The 6409-nt window shown below is 45.3% G+C and overlaps 1 pseudogene; it reads left to right on the top strand.

The window, feature by feature from the left end:
* The first annotated feature begins 4666 nt into the window (after positions 1-4666).
* Positions 4667-5177, top strand: LOC133260238 (cytochrome b-c1 complex subunit 7-like; annotated as a pseudogene).
* Positions 5178-6409: the final 1232 nt, after the last annotated feature.

The following is a 6409-nucleotide window of genomic DNA, read 5'->3' as shown; positions in this document are numbered from 1 at the left end:
CTGACTCCACATTCTCAGCCATGGTTCCCAATGGTGGTGCAGCAATACAGCCATTAAGTATCCATGCAATAGATCCACATGGTCCTCAGTATGCACCCAACCTATGTCTGTATCCACACACCCACCTGTCCGTCAGAGCTCCCTCAAGTTGGGCTAGGTTGCCTCAACCTGTATCTTTCAAGAACGTGGAAGCTCCGTGGAGGCCAGAACCCTGCCATGGGCACCATCTTGTCATCAGGGTCCAGGTTGGTGTCTGCTGGGGGAGATTTTGATGGATGCAAACCTTTAACACCTGTTCCTGCCCATCCCCTAACGGGGTAGCTTTTGTGATGCAGAACCAGGAGAGAGAGGACAAGCTGGAAGAAAAGGACACAGGTCTTAGCAGAGTGGCTGAGTCAATTTGTAGAACAAAGAGATGAAAAGTAAGAAGCAGAAAAAGAAGAAAAAAGCCACCTGTGCTTGAGTCTTGTTTCAGATGCTGGAGATTCTGGAGGAAGTGTGGGACCATAAGAGCCAGGGAACAGAGGAGCTCAGAGACACATTTGTTATTGTTGTTTAGTCACTAAATCATGTCCGACTCTTCTACAACCCCATGGACTGTAGCTTGCCAGGCTCCTCTGTCCATGGGGATTTTCCAAGCAAGATTACTAGAGTGGGTTGCCATGCCCTCCTCCAGGGGATCATCCCAACCCAGGATTGCTATGGATTATTCCCTTGAGTGTTCCTGAGCCACCCAAGTAAGATCAGAATTTCTTTAAATTACTGTCACAGTCAGAGGATGCTTTTTTGAATGAAACTCCATGTAGGACCAAAACATAAACCTAAGGTGGAGTATTGGACTAACAAGGAGTCAGAAACAAGATTGCCTCCAGGGAGTTTAATGATGAAGCAAGATTGTAATGGCTGCCTACAAACTAGACAGAATCACCCTGAAGGAGAATGACTTGGTTTCAGCTGGGAAGCTAGGAACGAGCTGCCTGAAGGCATTCACACATCCAAGTGAAAAATGTGCAAAATCCGAGCAAGCCCAGTGATGTAAGTGTCTGCAGGTGGGTGCCTTGGCCCACACAGCGAGTTCCCCATCTGTCTGCAGGGGCTGCAGAGCCTGGGAACATCTGCAGTGAGGATCACTAGCTCTCTATCATCTCGGAGCCCATGTCTAGCAGGCAGCTTCCTGGTTTGTAATCTAATTTTCCATGTGCTTGCATCTTCAAGCCTCAAGGGAGAGAAGGTGCCAGCGAGTGCTCACCTGCACCTGATCTGCTTGGTAGCTCTTCTTTTCACCCACTTACTTGTGTTTTTTGTGTGGCAGATACCTGGCATCCACTCAGCCTGGGGTAACTGACAATTGAATTTCTTAACCTGCACATCAGGGGCCAGACTTGGGATATGGGACCAGGCCATGGAGCTGCCACATGCCAGGGACCCATCTGAGGGCCAGTGGCCCTCCCAAGGTAAATCCTTTCTGCCCTAAAAAATCTGCCCACAAGGTCTTCTTTGTGTGCAGTCAAAATGAATACAAAGACAATTTGTATTCTAGTACAGCCCAGAGCTGGGTGCAAGTTCTAGTTTGCTGGTTTCACGAGCTTCAGGAAGTTTTTAAATCTCCCAAGCCTTAGTTTCCTTTTCTGAAAAGAGGATAACAATAGTACCTATCAAACGTTACTGAGAAGAGCAAAGGAGATGATGGGCACAAGTAGCTTAGCATAGCACTTGACACATGGTTAGCACTCAGTATCAACGTGATTATTACTTAACCCATTGAGCCTGAGTCTGTATTGTTTAGAACAATAACAGAACAACTTAAACCTTCTATGAAAGATATTTGTTTCACATAGTATCACATCTAGACGGAGGACAGCTCCAGGTTTGATGCAGTATGGCTTACCAGCATCATTAAGGACTCAGGTTCTGTTTGTCTTATCATCATCTTGTTGCCTCATGGTTACAAGATGGCTGCCATGGTGCTAACAACAGTGATACAGCAGGAAGAAAGGATATGAGCAAAAAGATATGAGCCTTTGCTTTTTTATTCAAGGAGAAATTTTATTCAAGGATAATCAGAACAGATCAAATGCTGGATGTAGCCCTGGAGCAAAGTCTTGGAAGCCCCTTCAATGCCAGAAGTAACCTTGTAGATGCTGGATTATGAAGAGACGCAAGGGAAGAGAAGACCAGGGGAACAGTATTTACCACCTGGTACAGAAGTATTTCACTAGTTTAATAACTAGTACCACCATTCTGACATATCCTATTAAACATCTGTTCTGCTGTGTCTTATTGACCAGACTGGGCTGTACACCCACTCCTAGGCCAATCACTGCACAAGGAACCAAGCTGCCACACCTGATTTGAACTAATCATGATTCATTCCCAGGGATAAGAGAAATGTCCACCTGCTAACTGAGTACAGTTGCGTCTGTTAGAAGGCACTTATTCAGTTGTTCATCTGACAAACACTTACTGAGCCCTGCATGCTGGGCACAGCATGAAGGATGGTGGAGGTGTGGCACAGGGAACATGAATGGTGGGTAAGTACCTACCACAGTTTTGTTTTGTTTTTAATTCATTCTTTATCAAAGGGTAGCTGGCATATCATATTTATAAGTTTCAGGCATACAATACAGTGATTGTAACCAACTTTTAAAGGTTATATTCCATTTATAATTATTATAAAATATTTTCTATTTCCCGGTGTTGTACAATATGGTTTTGTGTTTTATTGTAGTTGATTTACAATGTTTCAGGTATACAGCGAAGTGACTCAGTTATGTTTATTTATTATCTTTCATATTCTTTCACATTATAGGTTCTTACAAAATATGAATAGTTCCCTGTGCTACAAGTAGGTCCTTATTGTTTATGTACAGTAGTGCATACCTGTTAACCCCAAATTTCCAATTTATCCCTCCCCTCACTTGTTTTGTTTTTTCAATCAACCAAAATCCATAGTTCACATTGGAATTTATTCTTTGTGTTGTATATTCTATGGGTTTTGACAAATGCATAATGATGTATATTCACCAGTATAACATCAGACAGAGTATATTAGCTCTATCCATTCATCCTTCACTCCTCCATAACCCCTGACTTGTTATCGTCTCCAGAGTTTTGCCTTTTTCAGAATGTCCTATAGTTGGAATCATGCAGCATGTATGTAGTCTTTTCAGATTGGCTTTCACTTAGCAAAACGCAATTAATTTCCATGTCTTTTTGTGGCTTGATAGCTCATTTCTTTTTACTATTAAGTCATCTGGCTACGTGATAGGTGATCCATTCACCTTTTGCAGGACATTGCCACAATTTTTTTAACCTGTAAAATGGTGACAATCATATTAATGTCTACCTCATGGAGTTATTATTCAGATTAAACAGGAGGATATTGGTGCTTAACAAACGGTTTCTCAAACAAGATATTCAGCTAAAGACACCATCATTTGCCCCACAGGCTTGCCCTTTGGTGGTTCTGTTACTTGCTTTTAGGCAGAATAACACTTAAATCATCTCAGGCCAGTGAGAATTCAGCCTAACACTCCTGGCTTCCCAGGCAGGAGACACCACCACCTCCCCAACAATTCTGTGTCTCCAGCCTCCACTGAGAACACAGGTTTTTATGTGGACAGTGTTGCTGGAAACGTGAACTGATTGCTTTTCTTTACTTTCCTGGGGAAACTTTATTTTTAAACAAATTGTTCCTTTCAGAACAAGGCTTGGATCTTACTGTTTAGTCATTTTATTCCAAGGTGGATACAACAGTTTGCCTCAACTCGCCCCAGGATTTGTGGGTGCTCACCACAGCGCCTGCAGCCAGCCTGACTCATTAGCTGGCATTATTCATCCCTCCTTCTGGAACATTGTCAGTGGCACCAATGCCCAGTGACTGCACGGACCCTCTGCTCTGTAGGAAGAATAGGATTAAATAAGAACCCTTCTGTGAGCCATCCTTTAGTCATCTGGTCTCATCCAGACTTGCCTCTCTGTCACTGAGTCAAAATAGAGCATTTCTGATTCAATCCACTTCCCAGGGAGGGAGATTCTATTTGATCCCCAAATAAAACTCATGATTCTGTTAAAAGCCAGCTCTGCTTTGTGAATCATGTTTCTAGAAGCCCTGAGCTTGGTTGTAAGCATTGTTATCAGCCTGACTTGGGAAGACAGCCTGGGGTCCAGGCCCAAGTGTTCAAGACGTCCTGTGGGTGGTTTTTGTGCATGACCAGATGCAGACTCCCCCTCCTCTTCCTAGGCTCCCCAAGTCTGGAGGAAGGGGAGGGGCTGGCCTGGAGGAAGGGAAGGGTCTGGCCTGGAGCTGCTGTGGTTGCTCAGGCCCAGAAACATTCTTTGCATCCTGCCTACTCCGCCCTCTCCCACTGGCCCTGATCCAGACCACTGGTCCAAGCTGCCTAGATAGTCTCCATGTCAAATGGGCTGTCCTACAATTACCCTAGACAAAGGGAGGCCCATGGGGGAGGGTCTGATCATGGAACAGAGACCAAACTGCCAGTCAGCAGAGTCTGAGCCCCGGGCACAATTCTCTGTGGCTGAAAGGAGAATGCAGACAGATTCCTCTTCTCTGGTTCTGCACTGGACCAGAGAAGATTCCTTCTCTTCTCTGGTTCTGCACTGGCCTCTGGAAATTTCCCCTTTCGCCTATAGAGCATGTTCTTTAATCATGCCATGTGGATGTTGGAATTCATTCCAACCCCTGGTGCAGCACAGATTCAATAAACTGGGCTTAACGCTAGATGATACAATATATGAGGATGACGATGTAAAAGAAGCCATAAGAAGGCTTCCTGATAACCTTTGTAACTACAGAGTGTTTCTCATTAAGAGAGCACTGGACCTGGGCATGAGGCAGCAGATCCTGCCTAAAGAGCGGTGGACAGAGTATGAGGAGGATAAATTCTACTTGAACTATATCTGAAAGAGGTTATTCAGGAAAGAAAAGAGAGAGAAGAATGGGCAAAGAAATAATTTAGTAGTCTAAATCTGTGGATACAGCTGTTCTCAAGTATTTTTATGAAGTTGGTTAAACTTGAAATGTACAATGTAGAACTATTTGGGCTGTAAATGTATTACTTTAAATAAATATTTTAATTATTGCTGGAAAAAAAGTGGGGCCCAAGGGGCCCACCTGGCTTGGCACTGTCTGAGCTTGGCAGAACAATACACAGGTTGTGCTCCAGGACAGGGACCGCAGCCCCTGCACTTTCCTTTTTTTTTTTTTCAGGGACTCTGAGTGGGGTCAGAATAGCACCCGGTGAGCATGTGACAATGCAGGCTTCTGCAATCCTGAGAATGGTCTGGACGACAGAGAAAGGCTTCTTGGAAGTGCACACTGATGCTGATAGCAGCCAGGAACCCCTCAGTGGGGTGAGCACAGCCCTACTCCTGGAGGAGGGGGAGCCCCCGTTTCAGCCAGCTCAGCACCCAGCAACCTGGAGTTCACACCTGGTCACTCAGCAGAAAACCCTGTCTCTTTTCACATAATGCTGTTACCCAGTGGGCTTGAAGGCAGGTCTTATTAACCTGACTTTCAGACTGGGTAGCTGAGGCACAGATGCTTAGTCACTTGGCAGGTATATGCATAAGGCTGGAATGTAAACCTAAAGTTACCTGACTATAGAGCCTTATGCCTCCCCCATCCCCCTTTTTTCACCTGCTGAGCTGCTTTACAAAACCAGTGTGATTGGCTAACTATGAAGGATGATCAACAGCTCTTCAGGATTAAAAAAAAAGTCAAAAGTCAAAATGCATTCTCTTCAGAAGTCAAGAGGGACAGGCCCTCTGATACAAGAAAATGAATGAGTGAGTGAATGAGTAAGTGAGTGGCTGAATGAGTGAATGTATTCCCTTTATTATAAATAGAACCATCTTCCACAGCCTCCTTGCATACTCTGTCCTCTCTCACACCCAGATACGCAGCTCAGGAGGAAGTTCTGGCAGTCCCCTTCCTGAGGTATGGGCCAGCCCCTCCCTTCCTTGGGCAGAACTGGGTGAGCCCTGAAGAGGGAGTTGGAAACCTGGGTTCTGATCCCAGGACAAGTTCCAGAGACTTTCAGAGCTTCCGGTGCCTCTGCTCTAAGATGGGACAGGAAGTACCCCCCTACCCACCCCCCCAGAGGTGATATGAGTCTGGGTTGAGGTGAAGTGCCTGAAAGCAGCTTGCCAAGCATGAGGTGTGGCCTCAGGGGAGTGGGGGGAGGACAGCTTTGAAACAATGGTGGTTCTACAGCTCTTCACAGCCAGCGACCCTGCTCTGTGCCAGGGCTGGACACCCAGTCCTTATCCTCCAAGCATAGGGGCACTCTATAGTTTGACCCACGTGTACCTTTGTCTCACTTTCTCCCTCTCTTCCTATTCTGATCCTGCTAAATTACTCCTATGCAGTTAGGAATTTTATAGATCA

Source organism: Bos javanicus, chromosome 14, assembly GCF_032452875.1.
Source record: "Bos javanicus breed banteng chromosome 14, ARS-OSU_banteng_1.0, whole genome shotgun sequence".
Classification (NCBI taxonomy): Eukaryota; Metazoa; Chordata; class Mammalia; order Artiodactyla; family Bovidae; genus Bos; species Bos javanicus.
Note: the sequence above shows the minus strand (reverse complement) of the source record. Positions and strands in the feature narration are given on the sequence as shown.